Source organism: Homalodisca vitripennis, chromosome 7 (genome assembly GCF_021130785.1).
Source record: "Homalodisca vitripennis isolate AUS2020 chromosome 7, UT_GWSS_2.1, whole genome shotgun sequence".
Lineage (NCBI taxonomy): Eukaryota > Metazoa > Arthropoda > Insecta > Hemiptera > Cicadellidae > Homalodisca > Homalodisca vitripennis.
In genome coordinates, this window is record NC_060213.1 from 106,700,481 (window position 1) to 106,722,189 (window position 21,709).

Below are 21,709 nucleotides of genomic sequence, written 5' to 3' on the forward strand. Positions count from 1 at the left end.
AAAAATGCAATAGATCTCGCTTTATACTTAAGTACACTTTATTTTATACAATTAGGCAAATATACAGATATAATTGGTAACACGAGGTGAATTTGTAGACATAAATTTGTGCTTTATTCTCAACAATTTACAACACAATATTTCAGAAACATGTGCATAATAGTTGTGTTCATGGTTAGTAGATATGTATTACCAAGGTCTCGATTAAAGGTCAAGAAGATGAGGATACCCCTCATTGCGGTATCCTCTCATAAGGACCTCTGATTTTTCCAGTCCCAGTAAGTCCAAGTAAGTCCCACTCCCAATCGATCAAACAAGATCTTCTATCAATCAAAGCAGCCCTTTTACCCCAATATCTCGTTATTTGTGGTGTTGCTCTTCCCAGTGTAGTTTATATTGACAAGTTCAAACCAGCCATAAGTAAACCTTCTTTGAGACTTTCGGAAAGAAAGGCCAGTTTATTAGCGTAGATAAAAGTAACGTTTCAAGTCTTAGACACTTTCATAAGGCGAAACTTAGGTGGATTGAACCCAAGGCCCCCAAGATTTACATAATTATAAAATACCACAGTAAAACCGTTTCCACGGTGGAACCTCCGGTCTTATATAGCACAGCCACAAACACACATAATCACACGCTTCCAAGGCAACCCTGCGACGCAACACCTCTCCACGCGCGCGCCTCGCTGTTGCGCTATGAAGATTAATAAAATTTGAGGTGTCCTTAGCAGAGCTTTACAAGATGTGTAATAAGTACCAAGCACTCGAGAGAGCGAGAATCTTCCAGAGGCAACGAGGGGACGTACCTGTGCTCGCAACTCGAGGATAACTATAATAAACCCTTACAGTCTTCCCAAGCCTAGATTAACCCTCAATTTTATTCCGTTCGTCCTGATACTACCAATAAACAACCATTATTCAGCCCACTCTTTCCACGGACAAAATTGATAGCATTACATCGAGACCCATTTTCACAACACTGTCATGTTTTCTGTCGTCTTTTACTGTCCAGCTGCTACCGTCTCACGACAGCAGAGGTTTTGTCTCGTAAAATGATAATTGGATTTCCCGGTTCGAACCAGGAAATGTTCCCTTAGTTGGTCAATCAACTACGGAAATTGAGCGACGATTCTAAGTAATCACTCTTTGTTTGTAAACAACAATCCATAACCCAATGTAGCCTCAAATGCGTCGGTCTGTGCAGAGTACTTGTATGACCTAACCCAGGTGACCATTGCTGTCCTTAAAAAATTGCCCGTACTGCGTACCCACGGTGTTGGACTAGAATATCAAAACTAAACTCGGTAGTCGATACAGACGCAATACGCATGCGTGTGAAGACCGGAGCCGGAAGTGCCACACTCACACGCACGTCACGCATAGCGAACACGCACTTCGCTCGCCTCATCTTCGAGGACGGGAAACCGTGTCCTTGAGCCAGAACATCCACAGAAAGTGGTGTAGCCAGAGCAAATTATATCAGGACTGATATAACTACCTGTAAGGGTTACAACATTTGGCATTTTATCCAAAAATGTATATCTTTTCTTGACTGGCCAACCTTTGCCAAATCTTGGAATGTTGCAATTCTTCCTTTCAGCAAGCATGGCTCATGGATAAACTCGTGTAGCAAACAAAGAGTTCTAGATCAATTTGACCTTTTTGTAAATTTTCCACGTATACAACTTGCAGAATCTAAAGAAAGCACACATTGTAAACATTTCCACTGTGGCGCAATTTACTTGGCTTTTCACTCTGCTTCCTCACCTTCACTCGACCTTCCCGGCAGCGATGCAAAGCGATGACCGCACGCTCCTTGACCGTTGGCCCTTGAGTCACCCGGCTTCAGCTGCATTGATTCGGCCAACATCAATACACTCTTTCGTGCAAGGCAGACGCATTTAGGATGCCTCAAGCAAACCAATCAAAATTTAAGATGACATCCAAAGAGTTTGATCTGACCAATATTTGTTTATTAGTCGATAGGTGGATCGATGGTTGGATCACATACAACAAATCAGATTTTCAGTCTTTGTCAGTTTGAACTTTGGTGTAAAAATTTGTATTACCAATTCTCCAAGTTTTTGGTTGACACCATTCAGAAAGAAGACAGACCTCTTAAAATGATTTTCAATGAATGGTACAAATAGTTTTCTTACTCCAGAATCTTATATGTGGAGATAAAATTGACGTAAATTTTAGCGAAGATTATCGTAATCAATCATTCATAACGTAGGGTTTATTATGAGTTTGTAATCGGTAGAAAGCGATCGTTTATCCTTTATTAGACTCCATTGACGAAATGTCGCAATGGCTAGTGGAACGATCGCTGCTGCAGTAGTGAGGGCGCTCAACAATAGAGCAACGATTGGAGTGTAACGATTGATCGTTTGTCCAACGATGCGTACAATGGGAGCAATGAGAGATGGCGTCATGTGGTAGCGGATGTTGTGGTACTAGACACGGTGTTGATAATTTTAGACCTGACACTCATTCCCCCTTGCTTTGCGAACATCTGCTCACCGTGTGTGTTGCGGAAGGAGGTTATTTAAACACAGCAATGTCCCCTAGGCATTTAATAGGTTTCCTGTAGGCTTTTGAGGGCTATGCCATTGATTGGCAATTAGAGAGCTCATTAATTTTGCACAAATTTTTCAAGACAGTGGAAGGTACGGTTCCTGAATACCGGAAGCCAAAACTAGTATCGACCATCGATTTTAAAATAATTCAAGAAAATATCAAATTCCCAGATTCTTCTACCAATTAGGGATAGGTTGCATAATCTAGGTTGATTTAACCTTTAGTTTTCTACATCAAATTAAACTCTGGATAGGATTCCTTCAATGAGATAACGATTTAGGAAGGTTGGGAGTTTTACCTCTGATAACTATGGAATTCTCCAAAAAATTAAGCATTTACATTTCACCATTCTGGTCGTTTACGGGACTTTCTGCCCTACCTTCACATCGTTAGTAAAGAAGTTGCATTTGATCATTCAAGCTCAGTTTTATCTTATTTTCAATTCCGTTAACGCCTACAATATTATCTAAACATTTCAAAAGCAATATTTATCTTACAAGGAAAGAATGAAGACCAAGGAGATGGACATTTTTATCTTAAACATTAATTAGGAATGGAACATCTCTTCTTTAGCAGTTCCGTTGGTCGTTTTTATTGAAGCATCCATCCTTGCAGGAAGTAGAAACAGATTCAAGCCGGAAGTCACAACAGCATAGGGTGATCCAATACCTGGGATGGATAGACTCCGGGGACTTTCTAGCGCAGTTTCTCTTGTCATGCACACGAGAGCTTCGTGTCCTGATCATGGACTTGTTGTCCTGTTCCCCTCTCTGATCGAGTTGTCCTTAGCATGGCTTGAGTAGACAATGAAGTGAAGTCAGGGGGCGCAGTGAAAAATACAGTATACCTAATGAGGGTGAAGTTTAAAAGGATATAGACAAAAATAGTACAGTTCTATACCCTATGTTTATTCCATGTACTATGGACTATCTAAGGAAGCGTTCGTTAAGATTTTAATTTTATCACTGGTTTTTCTTTATGAGATTTAATTCTTGTATTCTTATGCAGGAAGAAATGCAGTCGTTAGTATTCGATGTTTATGGATAAGTCCAACACTTTTAAGGTCCAAAACCCTACGTCCGAATTAATGTGATTGAATTGAAACCAGTGGATTGCTTTGTGTAGTAATACTATTATTTCAGTAAATATGACGTATTGCTGTGTATTCGAAGGCTTCATTTACTAGTATTTGGCACTGTTGCGTTAAATCCTCTTACCGTTGCTCGTTTCACTTACACAGTTGAGGGTTGACTTTGCGTTGGGTTGATACTGTTGGAATTCTATTTCATTTGAAGATGCTCCACGTAATTATGTATTAAACTGAAATGGCAAAGTGAATAAATCTGATTTTGAAACAAATTTGCTTTATAACAAAGGTTTAGTTGAAAATATTCAATGTTGTATAAGACTACTACTGAACCCATTAATATTTTGTAGTTGCCAAAGTCAGGGGCTTCGAATTCTACTAGAGCCCTTGTAAGTGCTGGCTGAAATACTACACTGTAGTTATGACGAATCTAGGATTTTGGGAATGGGAAAGGAGAAGAACTCGGAAACGGAATGATGCATTATCACACAGTTGAACTTTCAAAGGTAATCATATAGGAGTTCTGGTGTAATGCCTTCACAAAAATTGACCAACACACAGAACCACTTAAGGAAATATCGTATTTTCCAAGAATTCTCGACCTTTCAGGCAAGATCCAGATTATTGGGCAACGTTTCCCATCACAATCCCGACCGTGCCGGTTGGCTCTGTTGCCCAACGTGCGCGCGCCGCGCTGGTGCCTGTCTAATCACTGCTCACGAGGAACAGCAACTCGGGTAACCCAGATCTACCAGCGCTGGTGTCGTCACAGGATTTACATAGGGCGACCTATCGTATCACGGACCCATAAAGATAACGTGTCGCCATAGCACCGCTTACAAAGAAGAAGGCAAGGCACACTTGCATAGAGTAATGCATGGAAATACACGGTGTGGACCGAGACGTCGATTCTGCAGTCTATGGCTTCATATTATCTGCGATGTTAGTGGTCGGGGGTCTGCCGGCACATGTTTGTTTATACAGTGTAGATTATTTAGATGTTTATCTAGCTATTCTATATTTAGCCGTGAAACCTTTGGTGTAGGATAAAAAAACCGGTATTGGCACCGGATACGTGTGAATTCGCAATTTTTTTTATTTGCACTATACGTATTTGTTGACCATAATAACTTTCAAAGCCACATTTTGTGCACTATAATTTTTGACACAAGTATAACGATTTACAATTCAAGAACGTAACCAGGAAAAACTTAGTGGACGAGGGCCCATTTTGTTCCTAAAAAGTCCTTGACACATATCTTTGTTGAGAACAATCTTTCAGCAGTATATGTCAGTAATACTTAATTATTTAAATAATAATAATCGTTTTGCTAATAAAATAATTTAAAAAATTAAAATTTGGGGAGGGTCCGGCCCCTTGGACATCCTCGCTGGCTACGTCCTTGATACTAGGCTATATTTTTATCCATGGCGGTTTCAGGCATCAATTTGGTGGGAAGGGTGCAAGACTTTAAGGACATCAATTTTTGCGCCTATGTACAATCATATTTGAAGAGCGATTTCCAAATACTTACTCCGAAGCAGAAATATTTATTCACAAGCCCAGCATAAAAGTTCTCGTCAGGCACGCGATTAGCTTGTGTTCAGCATGACATTAGGAGGACAGAGTAATTTATACTTTATGTTGTTGCATTCTGAACCTACAATGTGATGACGCAATACATACATGGTATGGACTAACACCGATTGACAAACCTTTAATTTTTCGATTTTACCGGAAGATATCGGCGCTGACTCGGTAGGAATCGTTCCGGTCGGGTGTATTATATCACACACAGGTCTGGAAGGGAACTGGGAACACAGAGGCCATTTCCTTGGCCTCCAGGCTTAGTGAGGCAGTTCCGCAGATAAATACCGGCTTATGGTCGCATTCGCGCGACATCCACGGTAATTAGAGGGAAAGCGAGTATGGGACCTCCACGTAACTTTAGTCACCTCGATTAATTGATCATGGTCCGTACACAATAGGACTACATTTATGTGTATGTCCATGCTGATTATGCAACTAATTGCAAGAAATATAATTCGTGTCTCTTGTGTTTACATAAGCAGCACGAACTTATTGTGATGCCTTTAGCGAGTCCCCCAGGGAATAGGCCTGTTGCGATATCACTCACTACCATCTCCGAGAAAACAATATGTAAACAACTTCAAAAACAAGTTTTCAGTGATATTCCAACATTATATAGTGCCTACGCCCATGGCAGACTCTTCAGGTCACCTCTTTTTGGCACAAACAATCTTTCTTGAATAATCTCGGAATGAAGAACCTGTTAGAAACAACTACTGCAAAATTGCAAGGAACATTTTCATTTGGGAAATTTCTATAGCATGTTCAATATTATGCTTAATTCTAATGATTTAATGTGAAACTGGAAAACTGACAGTGTCGGAATTAGTTAACATTTTAAATCTGCAAAACAATAGTTTTTACCATACATATATCGACATTGTACCTATTTTATATAAATGAGTTGGGATACGCTGAATTAAATCAATGAATTAATCCATTTATTTGTCTTATTTTCAGGTAACTGAGCAGTATATGTTACGCAATATGGTGAGAGAATTTTGATTTAAATTAGATTTAACTAGACAAGTAAGGGACATTGATTTATACCTTTCTATAGTCGGTCTAATAGCTAAGGTAGATGGATATCTTATATATTTTATATGTAGTATCAAAACAATTTATTAACACGTGGCCTATATCGAATGTATAAGAATTGTGCATCGAATTAATTTACGTGAAAACATCCCTAAAAACTCATATCACATTCAATAAAATCATTATTGGCTTGTATGTGACAGTTAAACATATGGCAGTTCAAGAAGTGTTAAATAAGACAATGCATTACCAAGCAAACTATTGTGAAGTAATAAATATTTAATTCATGATGAAATGTTTTCTCGCATTCATTATTTACAATTGAATGTCGGTTATCTTCAGTCCCGATAACCTATTAAGGGACTGGCAGTTACGACACGTGGTACTGACTGTCTTTAGCCGTAAGTTTAACTGACAGTCTTTTATCTTAAGACTGACAGGCAGTATCCAAAATCGTGGGTTTGACCGGTTCCGATCGCGGAATTCACTGACAGTCTTCGTTGTTGAGGATAACTGACGGTTTCCAATGTTGAGACTCACCAACATATTCCAAAATCAATCTGAAAGTCTCCGATCTCGGGACTAACTGACAGTCTCCAATCTTGAGATTGAAATTAAATGAAAAATGTTTTTTTATAGAGGTAAATTTAGGGCTTAAAGTCCTCTCCCATTTTACCTCGAACAGTACTGACAGTCGGTATCTAAAATTGTAATTCTGACAGTCTCTGATAGAGGACTGACTAAAAGTTCCAAATCGTGGTTCTAATGTGGGACTGACTGATAGTCTCGGTCGGTCCATGGGATAGGACATTAATTTTGATGCAAGAACAATGCTCAAGTTGTTTGTTAGAATAACACATGTTTAGTGAAGAAATTCCTAGAAACGTACTTGATTTTAAGTAGTTAGTACAATCTATTGCTTAGTTGTAATTACTACGGTGACTACAGACAGCACACACTGCTAGAGGAAGGATGTCCTAGTTGCACAATGCGTTATCTCTCGGCACAGCGCTGTTGGTAATTAAAGTAATCCTTCTCAAACAACGCTCGTCTGTAAATCTCGCGATAACAACTCGGTTTACCCGATGTCTCTTCGAACTGCGCCTCTTTATGTGATAACGCTTAATTACGACACAGTTAGCAACTGTTTACCTTCCAATATATTGTTTTCGTTTCCTTACAACAATCAAAATAGGTAATGGAGAAAGAGTAGGTACCATAAGTAGGAACAAAAGTGGAATAACGTCATTTGAATGTTATATGTGGTAGTCAAAAAGATATCAAATGTCAATATGACCTCTTTATCCGAGGTCAAAAATATTTAATTTCCCGTTATAATAATAACAAAAGGGAGCAGTTTTAAAACTGTAATTCCGTTTGTAATTTCTACTCCCTCGATCAATTCGACTTTATCATCATTGGATAGAAGTATTCTAAATTTCCGTCGGCTAAATAAAGAATCAACAAACACAGACAATCTACTTCACAACAAATAAGAAAACGTGACATTTTGAAGTCCTGATCCAAGCAACCTTGCCATCATTTAATAGACGTGTCACTTCAGATAATGCTGGATTAATTTTGCTCTTATCACCATATAGTAATTCTCTATCGTCTGACTCCTCTTCACTTTGTTTGTTGGTGATTGTTCAAAGTGTTCTTTGTACGATAACTAGCCTTAGCGGTTCTGTTGTATGTCGTCTCCATAAACAACAACTTGAAATTAGTTTCTCTTCCTTGTTGTGCTGATATGTTTATTAGCCTTTGTTTAATTTCGCATCTATTTGGTTGTTTGTTATTCTTCGTCCAGTCACGTGTTTATCATTGTTTCTGTGTTAATCTTCGTCGTTTCACTATTTCATTACTCATTTCATCATCCTATAGTTGATATTTCATCAAACATTTTCAAATGCCCTCACTTTTATTTTAATATCAGTTAAATTTTATGTTTCGTAGTCAAAACTATTTAATCTAATTTACGCTAATCAATTTTAAACTGAGTTGAAAAACAAGTAATTAAATCATTCCTGTTGCTTCAATTTCACGTTTGATATTTCCGTCCTGGTTTTAGTAAACTACTAAGAAGGATTCGGTACTATTATTGAGCTATAAGAATTGCTCTGAATCATACATACAGTACTAACGATTCTGAAATAAAGTTCGCGAGGAAATATAACGTTTAAAGTCATAATCTATTTTAAATGAATACTTTACATTAAACGTATACCTTTAAAAGATCAAGCTGTTCAGAAATATTTAACTGATTGTGTTCATATTTACAGTTAATTATTTATAAAATGACGTATATTAGAACAAGTGGTGTAATAAAAGACATCAATAATAGTACAACTCACAACAACGTTATAAGAATATACAAGTACACAAGCTTTGGATATTTTGGAATAGGCAATCATTTATGATCAAGTGGCAGAAAGGAAACTCCTTAAGTATTGTTCCATTTCTAGGCCACCTAATAACCACAAGAAATAATTCTCCACTCATCGGAGTTCCCAAGTAAGTACTTGTGGGCGGCTTTGCCCGAAAACTGATGAATCACTGTACTTGTCATGACTTGTCCGTTGACAACTTAACTGTCACAGAGCGGCCACATACCACCTTATTGTCCCTTACTTTCTCCCTTGATGAGGGAATGTCTCGGCCCTTGACCTTACTAGAGGTCCGGTCGGTTCCCTTTCCCTGCTGGACATTGAGAACTGACAAGGGGGCGTGACGTCACTAAAAGCCGTAGAAAGGCTCGGAGGCAATCCACCACGGTCGCGAACTATTGTAAGGACCACCCTCACGCGAAGCCGAGCTTCTGATGATTGGGTGGAAGAAAAAAAAGCATCGGAATTTCCTTGCGTGGAAGAAAAAAAATCATCGGAATTTCCCTTCGTCCCAAACCTGCCAAAGATGCAGGAGGGTCCAAGTAGAATAGCTGGAATATTTGTGTGAATCGTGAAATCATCATGCGTTTTGTTTTGTTTGTGACCTTTTGACAAAATGATATTTGAAATTCCCTACTGTGATTTTATTGTTCTTGTATCGGCACTGCTATAAGTTGTAGTGCAGAATATCGTGATTATCCTAGGACTTGGCTCGGTGTAACATATCACGTGATCAGGACAACTATCGTGCCTTGTTGTCCCTGACTACTGGCGTGGGCGAGGGCGGGGTGCAGTTACTTGCAACTGCACGTGTCAAGGACTTGGCGGGAAAGTGATCCAAGATGGCGGCCGCCAGCGAGTAACGGGCCCTGTCTCCTTCCCCGGACATTCCATCTGATAAGAGGGAAAACTTCGCTCTTCACCGGCTATTTACTTATCTTCGTCATCTTTTGCATGTCGATGGACATCCCCCTCGACGTAGATAGTGGGTTTTTGCACTCCGCGGAAGCGTACCTTTTACAGGATGCTGTTACAATGTATAACTTTGTCACCTGACTCGATTCCATTATGTTTTGCAATGTGCGAGACGTAAGTTACAATAGAATAGTTTTTTTTCTCCTAGGACAAGAAGCTTCTAAATTGCACTTAGTCCTGTAAGAACCTTTGCGCTGCTTTCGGAGTGACATGATATTCAGGATGGGTAAGGTTACGGAGTAGGGACCGCTTCCTATCGAGATCCTTGAAGAATAATTAGGGCACTACATCTCAAAGTCATGTCTCCCCGGAAGAAGGGGAGGCCAGGTCTAAACCAACCTCTCCAGCCAAAGCAGGCAGGGGGTGGCATATTCTTGTTGAGGTTAGCAAGAACCTCTGATAGTTAGGGAACAAACCCCAAGAACTCCAACAGTCATCTCCCACAGTAGACTAGACCTATCGAATTGCCCATGAGCCCCAGAATCTCAACATTTGCGGTTTGTGATGTGCCGCTCCTGGACATCCATAAGGTTGTCCAGATTTAAGTGACACATCGGTGTTTGCTGTGCCCAGTGGTGAGTGAATTTAACTGGAAGGTATAAAACATATAGAATAAAATTACAATTATCTGTAATATCAATATATAATATTAAACGCATTTTACAATTTTTTCGTTACATTTTATTCGTTTTTATAATTATAAAATCTTCAGAATAAGACATATTCTGAGAAGTTCACAGGTAATACGATCAGGAGTAATTCTTGACTCCATTTCAGTGATTTAGACATTATCTTTTCTTCAGTGACTATGATAAAAAGACAAGACTGCAATTAAACCCGTGCCGATTAGACGGAACCGCTGTTCTTCCTTATCTTGCTGTACCTTTAATTATCTTTTCCACCAATTACGCGGAAGAGACTGCCGCCGGTTTTGTTCATTATTACGAAGTAGCAGAGAACCATAAATATAGCAATAATTGCGGCCGCGACAGGAAGCCGGCGCTCGGCGTTTAGCGATTAATATGAGAGAAATTAGACGTCAAGAAGGAATCGAGAATGGGAATGTGGCCCCATAGTTCACCAGGTCGCCGTAGTCCGCGCCACCACCGCGATACCGTGTCCGGATCAACAGAACAGGCAGGGCGGATCTGCGACCTGCCCCGCCCTACTTCTCGCCACGGCCTGCTAAATCTTGTCCACGGCGCGGCTGGCCACGTGGTTCTTACGATTTGGTCCTCAGGGCCTGATAGTTGTTTAATAACAACGTTTTCTGCTTTCCCAACGATAAACGGCCTAATATTGCATTCCTACCACCGATGTGATGTTAATATCCATTTCCGTCATGGTGGGAGTGGTTTTGTAACGACTAACCCTCTTGTATGTTAATTTCAGTCCGAATCTTTTCGAGGTTACGAAAAGAGCGACGTTCAAAAGGCCTTGAGTAAAGGGTCTCAGCGCGGTACAAAGACGACCAAACATTGCGTAATGAGGCCGCAAGTAGGCCAGCGGCAGACCTGGTAACCTCAGCGCCGCTTCTCTCCTCTGCGGTCTTTCTTTGTCTCTGTCTCCCTTCGCTGGACCGGTTAATTTGTACCCGTTTTTGTTCACAATTGAGCACTTTTTGGCAGGGTGATTTCTGTTCTTTTGTATCGGTTGTCGAGCTCGATACGATACGCTGTACTGTATAGTGAAGTGTTTTTCGAGAATTTCCAATATTCTGATTGGAAAGGCCTTGTCAATCCACGTAAAATACATTATTTTAATGTTTACGAAGTCATCTTCAAGTTTTCTTCAAACTATTTTAACCACTTTATCAATGGTAACTAGTAGTCTAACTTCATCATTATGTCCACTTTTTCTTAATTGTACATATTTTTACATTATTCCAGTTCATTTTCGTGAGATCTCTGATCTTTTTATTGCTAATGATTAAATATACGTTCATTTTGGCGTGCATCCTATATGTTGTGCAACTCATCTTTCCTTGCGTGTTCGAACACTGCAGAGTAAATTCAATCCTTCAAAATAATAATTTGAGAACTAACATTATGACCTAGCTCTCACACCCGCTACGGTTTTGATGAGTCAGGCCTCGCAAGCACAAGCGTTGCACAAAGCCACGTCGCAGCCAATAATAGGCTGACTGGCGGACAATCAGCTGTTTGCAAACCAGCAGCTGACTCAAGCGGATTAATTAAACAAGTATTTTATTGATGACTAGCGGAAACGTATCCCGTTAGTTAAACTCCGGCGGCGCGCGGTAGGCGCGGAGTGGCTGGCTGGGTCCATTCATGAAGCCGGTAGCCTTGGCTGGATTTAGGCCATCAATCGGACTGGGTCTTCACTGACTGAGTCACTAAAGTCTCTGGGTTCTCTTACTCTCCGGTAGAATGCGTTAAATGTCCTCAATATCCAGAGCTGTCGAAACTGTTCAGGTCACTTGATTGTACTTTTTCCATAGATTCTTTTGTTGTCTTTTAAATAACATTATACAACGATTTATATCTATCTATAAGTGACTTAAGTGACTGGACTCTTCACTGGCCGAGTCACTAAAGTCTCTGGGTTCTCTTATTCTCAGGTAGAATGCGCTAAATGTCCTCAATATCCAGAGGTGCCCAAACTGTTCAGGTCACTTAAATGTACTTTCTCCATAGATTCTTTTGTTACCGTTGAAATAACATTATGTAGAAAAAAATTATTTCTACTTCGTATTAAATGCCTTGCGCTCAAAACTCACACTTTTTTGTTTGCAAAATATTTAGATATTCGTGTAGATTTACATCTTATACGTTTATTGTTCTCATAGTTTAGATTTAGAATATTGTCGATTGAGCAGGAAGAAACCGTTCCGTTTATTTCATATTTTTCAGTTCTGTTAGAAAATCAACTAATTATGATGTGATCCGAAATAACCGTAATTAGATTCTACGTGGAGTAAAGCTTCACATCAATAGCCACATAAATAATTTCGGATCTCATTCATTTCACAATTCAGGGCCACATCGGAATGTTTATTCCCAGCGGATGCTTACGTATAAACACGCGACAACAATCAAAATTACCCCGACGCTGCACGACATTGCCCCGCAATTATGCAACAATTATCGCTAATTTCCCCGCCGAGACCCACTTTTCCCTCGTCCCGCCGGCAGGTGTTTTGTTTCGCACGGCTTAAGAATATATTTCACCCGCCCTGTCTGATACTGAATAGCTTTTTATTTTACCGTCAGTCCGTATCGTAAATAAGGTCTGGATGGGAATGCGAATCTATTACCATAACCGACCGCTGTAACAGTGATCGTCCTATGACGCCTACGCTATTCCTCGGCGATATGCGATATCGCTCGTTCCTTCTTTACTTGTTAGCCCTTGATTTATGTCTCTATCCTTGTCCTTTACTGCAGATCTTAAAATGCATTCATGGTGGGAATCTTTACACCACTGACTTTTAAGTTTTATTCTTACCTGTGCTAAATCTATGATCTTAAAATTGTCACCTCCCCCGCATGTTGTCAGTGAAGACTATTTCACACGTGAATCTTCAAACTCTTCAAGGACGATCTTCAGAAGTTTGAGACTAAACTAACGAGTCGTTGCACGGTATGTAGCTGAGACTATCCTGTAAGCAACGTATAATCTTAGCGGAAGCGTAGGCTATGTTCAGGTGAAAACACCGTCTTCGTTTCAATTTCAAACAGAACTTGAATTTCCCACATTACAGACAAAGATGCTACTAAGATTGCTTGATCATCTCATATTCCCTCCTTGTCCAGATTGGAATCGAGCAATAAAGCGATAGCCGATCGGCCGACAAACCGAAGAGCTTATTGGCCGTCCCCGAAATTAGGCGGCACGCTTGCATAAGCCTCGTTGGCCCGCATTGGAGGTGAATTACACGCTATAAACTTTCATTAGGGGCCATATCCCGTTTTCATTATATTCCGATCAAATCATCTCCGTATCGAAGAAAATCTCGTGATTGGATCGTTTTTCGATTACAGCAATGCGAATTTAACCCTTTCGGTTCTTAAATTTTATGCCTGTAATTTATTCATCACCCTCTTCGGAGCGACATAAAATGGCTGAACCCAGCGTGTAATTGATGTCAGCATTTAACTAATTAAATTAATGTATAGGGTTGGTAGAATTTAAAGCCATATAAGAAATCTGTTTTCTATTAGTTGATAAAAGAAAAGTCATAATTTCCAATAATTTTATTTTTATACACGAGGCCTTTCAACGTCAAATATACCATCGTCAGGAGTGAATCAACAATTTGAAATAATATAAATATTTTACAATTTAAAACAATTAACAGCTGAATAAAGCTTAAAACAAGATTTGTTTAGTTAAAAGTAAAATAAAATAAATATTAATATATGTATAGCCTACAAGTTTGGGTCATTTAAGAAACGTTTAAGAAATGCAATAGAGGTTTCCATAACTTAAACTAAACTAAATGTTTGGAGAATTGTATATTAACATCTTTTTCATGAACCCGGAGTTGATCTCAACGAATATAAAAAGTGTGTATATAAACTGTATTATAAAAACATAAATTCGGTTACTACAGATAGGCCTAAGAATTAATAAAACCTGTGTAATGTGAAACAAAGTATAGAAAACAGTTATAAATAAAAAAAAACTACATTCATTAAACTTTGATGTGCCCTAAATAATATTGGTTTTAATTCCAACTACGTCAGAGGCATTGCCAGGAACTGTTAAGCCTATTCAGCAATGGACGCTGCAAGGGTCGGGGTGCTGTGGGAACGAAGACCCCCGCGGTGAGAGAGATCGGTAAATTACATCCCGTCATTCTCAGATCCATCCCTCTTTCTGAAACATTCCAGGACATGTCGGCTCTCAAAGGCTCTTTCAGAAAGGTTTTCTTCCACAGAAAAGAATAAATACCTTTTAAATTCGATGACAAGGCCGAATTGATTGAAATGGTAAATTATGGAATTCTGTTGTAAGCTTTCGGAATATCTGTAGTATTGTTGTTTTTGTATCTTGAATTATCAACAGACCTCATTGCTCCACTTCAAATTTTTTTCTTTTTACTTTGTTGAAGTCGCAATCTTATGAAGGATCTACACTACAAATGTAATAATAACGTGCTAATTAAACCTTTTTGTGGTTTTAGTCTGTGTTTAAATCAATAGTCCCGTAAAGAAAGATCTGTAAAATGTTGAAGGATCAGATAACTCGGTCTAAATAAGCTACTATGCTCGTGAAGGATACAACATGATAATTTAGCCTGGCAACTTCATCGACGTCTGAATTCCTTCTAACCAGGCCGCATTAATTATCCTGCGTACCAGACGTGAAAGGAGCGGCAGGGTCTGAATTCTGCAAACAAGGCCCACTTTAAATCCGCTTACGGTCGCAGGGTTTTGCAGACTTTTTGCTGCGCCGGCGCTGAAACCCGACCGGACTGGAATGCGACAAGACGAGTAACTAGATCGGTCGGGACGGAACGAGAGGAGACAGTGCCAACTGCGGAGGCCTTGAGAAAAGTAGGTCCTGCGTCCAACGTCCGCCGTCTGGGTCTGCCGTCCGAGATGAGGTGATTCACATCGGTCTAGTGGGCCGTGCGATATCGCCGAAACTGTGACTCAACCGGGGATGGGTCGCCACTTAAGATGGAATTGTCCGATAGCCGAATGAAGTGGTCGTGAATTGTTGTGTTCTTGATATCAAGATGGCCTCGATCGAACGAAGCATCGTTGAACGACCATATTGGTGGTGCTTTGTAGCTACTGGTTCGATCTAGACGTATGTTTTCTACTTTTTTAGTTTTCCAAGAGTTTGTAGCCATCCCAACTGTTTTCTGTTTAAAAAGGAATGTTAGCACAGACAATTTCACATAATAATTATATCCGCTTTAGTTGGTTCAATACTGCTTTCTAATAAGGCCTACGAAGGACATTCTAGGTAGAAATCCGGCAAAAAGTTATCCGCGAATGAATACATGAACCATTTTGCAACCCCAATTATCTCTTTGTAAAACCCCTCTATTGTCAATACGGGATTATTCCCTCTATTGTCAATACATGAATATTCCCTCTGTTGTCAATACAGGATTATTCCCTGTATTGTCAATACAGGATTATTCCCTCTGTTGTCAATACATGATTATTCCCTCTGTTGTCAATACATGATTATTCCCTTTGTTGTCAATACAGTATTATTCCCTCTGTTGGCAATACGAGATTATTCCCTCTGTTGTCAATACATGATTATTCCCTCTATTGACAATATGGGACTATTCCCTCTGTTGTCAATACTGGATTATTCCCTCTATTGTCAATACCGGGCTATTCCCAGTAGGAATCGCATCTTGATACGAGCTTTTACACAAATCAAACTATGGTAATCCAATTGTCGGCGGTTGGTAACGAGTTTCTTATTTCACATCAGCGTTATGCAACAAAACTAACGGAAACACTAACCGCCGGTAGATGTGGATATTAAAACCCACATGAATTGCAAATGAAAGCCCACTACGGCGCCCCACCCCGGGCTCGACCTTGGCTTCTGATCCAAGGCCGCGGATCCTTTGTCCGCAGGATGCGATGCCGGTGCCGCCGAGGTGATCTGGCGATGGTCGTGGGCGTCATTCTCGACTTCGGCTGAATCACGCCACAAGCCCTTCCCCTGTGTTGCGGCCATCGCCGGGATACCCGTATGGTGACTGTGTCCACGGGTTGTTTGAGGAATACGGAATCATTGATAAGACCATTGCAACAGTTATTTCTTAGAATCTCACTAAGTGATGGGTTTTCCAAACATACTGCACTGGTATACCAATTCCATACTTTCCTCATCTTATCCACCAACCTTGCAGACCGTGCACGGATGGAAACAACAAAGCAGACAAGAGAAATAGAGCAGGCCTGTACTTTCTTGTGACCGGTTTGGCACAAATTCTTACATTAAAGATATAATCGTCTGAGGGATCATTCCATTTTATACCAGTGGTAGTGGGAGTTGCTTATACACATGAGGTCCTATTGTGAGCCGAGTAGTTCTCGAATAGTTCGATTCTGATAATAGAGCTGGCTGGACAAAGTCCGAAGATGTACGTTCGGGATCGTTGTACCTTGGCAAAATAAAAGAGCTACGTAACAAATTAAGGCTAATTTAGGGTTTGTCTATCAAAGCTGTACAACAATAACAACTAAGATATGACTGTACATGCAAGCTCTGATTTACGATGACGAATTCTTTTCATTTCCTTTCCATATAAACATTACTCAGGCTTGAGTAAGAGCTCCACGTCACATTCGACCTGCGGTTGACAGTGCACATGCACCTCAGTTGGTTTCCTTTGGTTTATAGGTTAGTTATCAGTACAGTTTTATCGTATTATACCGTTCCGGGAAGGCAGCAAGCGAGTCATGTGCCCAGCCCTGCACTTGAACACTTGTCCCCGCCCACGCCTAGGCCATAAACCGAGAACAAGCCATAAACTCCGATCCCATTAGTTATGGGTATAGGTGCGACCAATCGATTTTGCTGTCAAAGAATTTTATCAATATGGGACAAGGAAAATAAATGCTGTTTATCGCTGAAACATCAAACCATTCTTTTTGTAGTAACCGTGTTTCTCTATTTAAAATGTCTCTATTTCTCTGTTTTCTAAGGAAAATTGTTTGCGATTCCTTTTTGAGAGTGATTTTACTCAGTTAAAATCAAGGCATTTATTCTGCACTGCTCAATTTATTCTTATAGTAAACATGATTGGTTGAGATGATGCCATCATGAGCAAATAGCCAATTCGCCGTACCCCATTTTGCAAGAGCCATCGTGAGAATCGGACCCGTCTCAATTTTAGGCTGAAAGCTCGTAGAATCATTTGACCCAAAGCAACCTGGAAAATCTCTTAGGATGGAGATTTCTCCAGCACGAAGTCTTTGTTGGGCTAACAATCTTCTATGTAGGCCAAATGCATGGGTTTCAAAGTAGTTTGAGACATGTGGGCTTGAGGCTATTGATTGTTATTAAGGGTCAAGTAGATAGGTCCATCAGTATTGCCTGGGCACGCAGTACCATCGAGGCTGCCCTAAGCTAACCTTCTGTTGACCATAACTGGCCTACAATTAGGCGAGGTCCACAGCAGTAAACTTACTGCTATTGTTGAAGATTCCAGACCAATCAGACCCATCCTCCAGTTAAAACCCTTCAAAAGTATCTGGTGTGGGTCAAGAACTAATTAATATTGACCAACGTGCAGTTCATCACGACCAGCTGGAATACGAAGCTAATGTTGGCAACAATGCTGCCGCTGACCACGCGACCTTCTCAGTGCAGACAGCCGGTCAGGTCAAAGGTCAAGCGTGCGACCTCACTCATCTATAAAGCACCGAGGCCGTAATTGGCTAATCATTAACGGGAGATTAGCAAAACACCGCCGTATTGTGTACCGCCCCCTTGTATGGGTGAAGGATTGCCGCTGTGTTTGATTAGTTTTCTTCATGCCAGAGATGCCTATTCTATTGAGGAATTTGGTTTGTTGTCCTTACGCTGTTTATTGTTTTTGTTTTATATCCATTGTCTGTGTTGACATAAAATATTTTGGCTGCAGTATAGTAAGAGGCCACCACTGCAATCGTATGAGGCTACGAAATTGTCAATTAGAAATATTCAAACTATCAAATACAAAAACATTTTAATTACAGTCATTTACAATTAATGTTTATCAGCTCTTTTTAATGTATTAAATGCAGTAAATTAGTATAATCACTATCACTTATATGGTATTTGAGTAATGTCCACTATTATATGTGTTGTGTCACTAGTTGTCACACACATTTATTTATCGTTAAAAACAGTAAAAAGTAACTAAATGTTTAACTGTTCTGTTTGTTAAGTTTTATAGATAGGTTTGTATTCATCAATAAATTATTAGATATTATTTTAGTTTTAAAACAGCAGAATTTGTTTATAATTTAAAATATCTGTAATTCGTGTCAACATTTTTGTTTCTATAGTTTAGAGAATCATAAATATGATTCTATTGTGGCGCTGGCCTCTTATCATACTGCAGCCAAGATTTAAAATGAAAATTTTACAAAATACCAGTATTTACAAAGAGCAAACCGTAGTCTTTGAGAGTTTTTACTGGATTACCACTGGGTCCAGGGGTCGGATGGGTAAAGCGCAAAAGTCAACGTCCGCCATTCCCGCATGTTTTCAATCAACTGCGGCATCCGGAAGAGTGAACAAGCGAAGCCTCAGATAGTGGTGCTATTTTTAGAAACAAATTTGATTAAATCGCCATTAAAATTCCAGGCTTGGAGACGCATTTAGATAAACACGGGTGGCTAGAGGAGAACAGTAATGGGAAGAGGCGCCTTCTAGTCAGCTGATAGGCTAATTGAATGACATGTCGCCACGGCCTGCCTGATCGTCGTCATTTACGTTTCACTTACCTATTATTAAAAGTGTACTTCTTTGTTTGTGACCCTATAATGGTAGTAATTAACTTCTCTCATTAAACAGAAACAATTCAACATTAGATATATTAGTTTTGCATTTTTATATTCAAACAATTAAGTTTTTGAGAAGGATTAGTTACTATGAGAAGTGTATTTCTTTGTTCGTGACTCCATAATGGTTGTAATTAACTTCTCTCGTTAAACATAAACAATTCAGCATTAGATACTGCATTAGCATTGCATTTTTATATTGAAACAATTAGGTTTTTGAGAAGGAATAGATATGATGCCATTTTAAGTGCTATGAGTGATAGCGTTTAAGGATGAACTCCAAACAATGCGGCAATTACGCATTTGTAACCCAAAGTTATCCTCTACACATTTAATGTACACTATTGTTGTGTTTTGTATGTTAAAAACTATTTTATAAATCCCAACGCGATCAACTAATTATCTTCGCACACTGAGGACAAGGCCGTATTGATTGACTGTATCTACTCAACGTTCCTTCAGATATTAATGGGACTCCTCTACCCAGAACAAAGGTTCCGCCGTAGTCTCGTATTCAACGATGGTTTGACTTTCAGCGCGAACAGCCAACAAAGGCAAGGAACAGGGTTATACTTGCTGAGAGCCGCCGGCGAATTGAATAATTCATTCACAGTAGCTATGTGAAATTTGCATTGCGCCTTCTCCCGGTGCGCTCGCAGCCGTCGGCCGACCGAGATTCGAAGTGTCCTGATTTGTGGAAACCGTTTCCACGGCGACAACAGAGGTCGGAATGCGGGCGAGGTTTAAATATATGCAAGCGGTGTTTTGAAAGAAATACAAAATACAGCCATAGACTAGGGTTTTCAATTATAATAATGCTTTTAAGACTACATCGTAGGTACCATCATACAGTGACATACTTCACTAACTTTGAGAATGGCTATCCTGTAAGGAAACAAACCCAAAACTACGTGTGATTTAAAGCATTTTTAATTGCATTAAGGGCCTAAAAAACAATATCCGGCATCTTTTTTAATTCTTCTTTGCCCTTCAGTAAGAACACGCGAAAAGATAATGACATAATTTATCCTTAAATTCATCCTTTAAAGCTCAATCCTGAAGGATGTTGACGGCGATAAGGACAGCATGTGCCTCCGAGTAGCTACCATCTTACAAAAACATACTTCACTGAGTTACAGAATGGCTATCCTGTAAGGAAACAAATCCAAAGCTACGTTTTTAAGTATGTTTTAATTGCATCAAGGACCTAAAAAGCAATATCCTGGATCCCCTTACTAATTCTTCTTTGCCCTTCGGTAAGAACAAGCGAACAGCCATTGACATAACTTCATCCTTCAAAGCTCAATCGTGAAGGACATTGACAGCGATAACGACAACTTCTACTGCTCAGTGCCTCCGGTTGTTCCACTTGATTGCTCGTAGATGTCTAATTGTTGCCGGTAACCTCCAGGTTCCCACGGTGACGGAAGCTGCCGACGTCGCCGCGTTGTCGCTCAGGCCGTTCGCCACATTCCCGACCGGAGGATGGATGTCACCTGACGAGTTCCACGCGACATTTATCGTCGAACCGTTATCCGCTACTTCTTTTTGATCCTCTTATTCTCCGTCTCCGGCTGCACTGCAGCGTCCAGCAGTTTGCATTAACTAGATTACACGACCTTTACCGAAGCAGAGAACTTCAGTTGCTGGAATTAGTGTCTATATTCTATACTCGACCTGGATTGTAAATTATTTTCATTCTCTCCTCAGAATTTAGCAATTAATTTTAGGTTGGCTATTCCAGATCCAAGGTTCCATGAGTTTGACAATCCTCTTATCTGCTTGAAATTGATAAAATTGCCTTGTTTATTTAGACTTTCTCAAGTATGCTTTTATCAACAAATCATATTCCATTGAAAATGACAACAAAGATTTTCGATATAATTAATGCTAGATGATAAGCTTATCTCTCAGGATAGCTAGTAATAAATGATATGGCTGTTTTCTGCAGCATAGTAGTGGGAGCTACACAACAGAGCCTAGCCATTCTCCCAGTCCCTTGTGACCTTTACTCAGACCTTGCTCCGTCCAACCTTTCTCTCCTTCTGTCCGATTATAAGTACCAGATTATGTCTCATTATCCAGAGTAAATTGTTCGCCCCAGATCTCTTTCCCCCGTATCACACACGAGCTCTAGGTTGTAGGCTCGCCTCTATCTGTTGTGTTTCCCAATCACAATTAAGTCTCTAGAGACCTTGGGATTATTGAGGTCAACTGTGCTTTTAGTGTTTGCTTTAATTGGTTTTAGTTTGGGATAGGTGTTTTTGATTTGAAAGAGGAATTGGTAGTTCGTCTTGAAAATTGCATGTTGATTAGACTATAACACTATTACATGATTTCTTTTATTCCTCAGAGGTTTTCTGGGTTATAAAAACATATTGGGTTCTCAAATCAATGAGAGGTCAAAAATGTTCTTATTTCAATCAATTAATTCTTAACTTACGACACTGATATGTGGGGTTTATTTTTGCAGTAGTATTAGAATTACCTCTACCAAAAGCTCGTTACGAAGGGTAATCCGTCATGAGGACTTACCTCTACATCGTAAAAGGAAC

The 21,709-nt window shown here is 39.8% G+C and overlaps 1 protein-coding gene across 1 annotated transcript in view; it reads left to right on the plus strand.

The window, feature by feature from the left end:
- The window catches only part of LOC124366151 (probable myosin light chain kinase DDB_G0271550), a 77,345-nt gene that overhangs the window by 16,479 nt on the left and 39,157 nt on the right, over positions 1 to 21,709 (plus strand). The window lies entirely within an intron of this gene.